Below are 3,895 nucleotides of genomic sequence, written 5' to 3' on the forward strand. Positions count from 1 at the left end.
GGCTGAGGAGACATCTTGAAGGTCCTCATTACAAGAAAAAAAGAAATGTAGCTGTGTGGTGATTTTTATGGTGATAATTTTATGATACATACAGTTACAGATTGTATTGCATATATGAATTTAATATGTGTATGTCAAGCATGTTAATAAGAATATCTTCTCCAGTGTCAGACAGAAACCATTCTTCCTTGAAGGTTTCTGTGGGAACATGGCAGAGCTGAAGCATTGTCCTCCATTTAACCAAAATTAACCATATCTTTGTTGCACTCTTTTTTTTATTTTGAGAAATAGGAAATACAGACATATGCTCATGGATGCGCACATATTCAGACCTTAGCTGAATTCAATATATTCCCAAGTTATATCCCCAAACAGAGAAACTTGGGTAGAAAACAAAAACCTGTAAATACTTCAGTCACCAAAGAAAGGCAAGATGGGAGGGAAATAATTCTGCACACCACTTAAATTAAGGTCCTCAGTCACATTCTTCAGCCTGCTGTCATTTCATTCTTCAGAAATGACAATAGGTTGTGTTGCTTTAAAAAAATAAAACAAACAAAAAGTTTCCAGGGGGGCAAAGCAGTAATACAGAAGGTAGAGTTTGCCTTGCACACGGCCAACCTGGGCTCCATCCTTGGCACCCCACATGGTCCCCCAAGCCCGCCAGGAGTAATCTCTAAGCACAGAACCAGAAACAAGCCCTGAGCACCGCCAGGACACCCCAAAAACAAAAAGAAAAAAGGAAAAACATGTTTTCATGTGTGTGAGTTGCCTATTAAATCTTGTTGGCCCCAATAAAATTCTGGAGAGCGCCCTCTACTGTCAAAATGTGCACATTACTCATTTGTGGAATATAAAATAACGTAACATGAGACTAACACCCAAGGACAGTAGACACAAGGGCCAGGAATATTGTTCCATAGTTGAAAGGCTGCCTCATAAGCTGGGGGAGAGGGCAGCTGGAGTAGAGAAGGGATCACTAAGACAACGATGGTTGGAGGGATCGATCTGGATGGGACGTGTGTGCTGAATGTAGATAAAGGACCGGACATGATAACCTCTCAGTATCTGTACTGCAAACCACAATGCCCAGGAGTAGAGAGAGTACGGGGGAAATTGTCTGCCATAGAGCCAGGGGGAGGGGTGGGATGTTGTGGGGGGGGGGATACTGGGGACATTGGTGGTGGAAAACGGGCACTGGTGGAGGGATGGGTGTTTGACCAAACACTAGGGATGGTTTCTAGGGAAGGCATCTGGTGTGGGGAACCTAGCTGGAGCACTTTTTCTGCACCTTTATTACACCTGCTGGGAGTTCTAAACTCTGATGGAGAAACTTTACAGTCTCATTTTTTTTGTTTTGTTTTCAGCACAAAAACATTAAGGAGCCTTTACGTTGGCAAACAGGAGAAAAAAGAGAGGAGAGGAAAGGAGCCAGTCCTCAAGAGGGGTGGGGGCTGTCCAACTCAAAACCATGCATCTTTCAATTCCAGCAACATCACACAGCACTCATGTTTTAAAGGGGATTTTAATGGACAGTGCAAACATTGCATGATTTTCTGTAACTCTTCCAAGTTCTTCCAAGGAGCAAAGAGTTGCACTCAGTGCAACTGAACAAAGTTTGTTCCTTTTCCCAAAATACTTGTGCAGTATCTTCAATGCTCATGCAACCCAAGCCACTGGGGACAAACAGTTGGCCTCAGTCAATGATCAGTGCCCAGCTCCCTCCCCAGACAGAGTTCCATGTCTCAGCAGTACCTAAACTTGCCCCTCCAACCAGGTTGCAAATGCCAATGAGTTTCTGCTGATCGTTATCAGCTGGAGACCCCAGTTCTTCAACTTCTTTCAGGAAGTTAACATAAAGAAATCACACTTTTGTTTTGTTTTGCTTTGGGAGTCACACCCAGCATTGCTCAGGGGTTATTCCTGGCTCTGTACTTATGAATTATTCCTGGCAGTGCTTGGGGGACCATATGGAATGCTGGGAATCGAATCTGGGTCAGTCGTGTGCAAGGCAAACGCTCTCCCCGCTGTGTTATCGTTCCAGCCCCAAAAAATCTCACTTTTATGTTGAGAAGAAGTAAGAGCAAGAGAGAATAGAAGGGAAAGGAGGAGAGGGAGAAGGAGGAAAAGAAAAAGAGGAAGAAGAGGAAGAGGAGGAAAAGAGGAAGAAGAAGAAGAGGAAGAGGAAGAAAAAGAAGACAAGGAAGAAGAAGGAGAGGAAGAGGAGGAAAAGAGGAAAAGGAAGAGGAAAGGGAAGGGGAAGGAGGAGGAGGACAAGAAGGAGAAGAAGAAGAAGAAGAAGAAGAAGAAGAAGAAGAAGAAGAAGAAGAAGAAGAAGAAGAAGAAGAAGAAGAAGAAGAAGAAGAAGAAGAAGAAGAAGAAGAAGAAGAAGAAGAAGAAGGAGGAGGAGGAGGAGGAGGAGGAGGAGGAGGAGGAGGACGAGGAGGAGGAGGAGGAGGAGGAGGACGAGGAGGACGAGGAGGACGAGGAGGACGAGGAGGACGAGGAGGACGAGGAGGAGGACGAGGAGGAGGACGAGGAGGACGAGGAGGAGGACGAGGAGGAGGACGAGGAGGAGGACGAGGAGGAGGAAGAGGAGGAGGAAGAGGAGGACGAGGACGATGAGGACGAGGTCGAGGTCAAGTATGACGAGGAGAAAGTGAAGGGGAAGGGGAAGAGGAAGAAGAGGAAGAGGAAGGAAAATAAGAAGAAGCGGAAGAGGAAGAAGAAAAAATGAATGAGACGTGAAATGTCTAGCTCTGGGATGTTGGAGGATGTTTCCGCTCAGAGACACCCTCTATATCCAATCCTGAGAACTGTGATGAAGAAACTCACTGTACATTTCTATCAGGATGAGCAGCCTGTGGACCCAGTCATTTGTTCCCTTAATGCTGTCTTGTTGGGCTGGAGAGATAGCAATAGCACAGCAGGTAGGGCGTTTGCCTTGCACACAGCTGACCTGGGTTTGATTCCTCCATCCCTCTCAGAGAGCCCAGCTACCGAGAGTATCCCGCCCGCACAGCAGAGCCTAGCAAGCTCCCCGCGGCATATTCGATATGCCAAAAACAGTAACAGCAAGTCTCACAATGGGGACGTTACTGGTGCCCGCTCGAGCGAATCGAAGAACAATGGGATGACAGTGCTACAGTGCTACAATACTGTCTTGTCAGTGTCTGTATTTCCACCACTTCCAAGAAGGCAACCATGTGCAAGAGTCTATCGTGTAAGATTTGCTCACTCTGTGGCTCTCCAGAATCATGTCCTTCCAGTTTGAAGTTATTAAAACCTGGGTTTCCATCAAGCACCCACCTGCCTGCCCAGAACCAAGAGAATCAACAGGAAGAGGCAGGAAGCCTCTTCCAAGCACACAGATTGGATGTGGGTCCAGAGCTGGCCTGCAGTTCCGCCATCGGGAGGGCAGCCTATCCACACCTTCATCTTCCATAATCACCATCTTCACTTGAGAGTGTGTTTGCTCTGGCATGCAAGGACTTCTGAATTTAAATCTCTGCTTGTTTGCATAGCTGTAAAATGCAGCTCTTCTACAAAGCTGGTGAGTATTCTCACCCTACACCACCAAAACACACACACAAAAAAAACCTTTCTTAACTACAGAGTTATCTTTCACGAATTGACTGGATTAAATATTGAAAGAAGAATTGCCCCTGTGGAAAAAAATTAAAATGCAGAGAGATATGTTTTGCACTGTTTAGGAAGGGGAGCTCGGGGCCAACTCCTCTGTGTGCAGTGGAGCTCTGCAGAGGCTCGGGCAGAAATGAGGGTAGCGAGTGTCTGGTGGCAGGCGCTGTAGACACAGAGGGAACCATCAGCTTCTTCAGGCTGTCAGAGATCCCAGAAACCAGCCTGTAGTGTGTCCGTCTGCATGTGAGGGAGC

The sequence above is a fragment of the Sorex araneus genome, chromosome X, assembly GCF_027595985.1.
Source record: "Sorex araneus isolate mSorAra2 chromosome X, mSorAra2.pri, whole genome shotgun sequence".
In the NCBI taxonomy this organism is placed as follows: domain Eukaryota; kingdom Metazoa; phylum Chordata; class Mammalia; order Eulipotyphla; family Soricidae; genus Sorex; species Sorex araneus.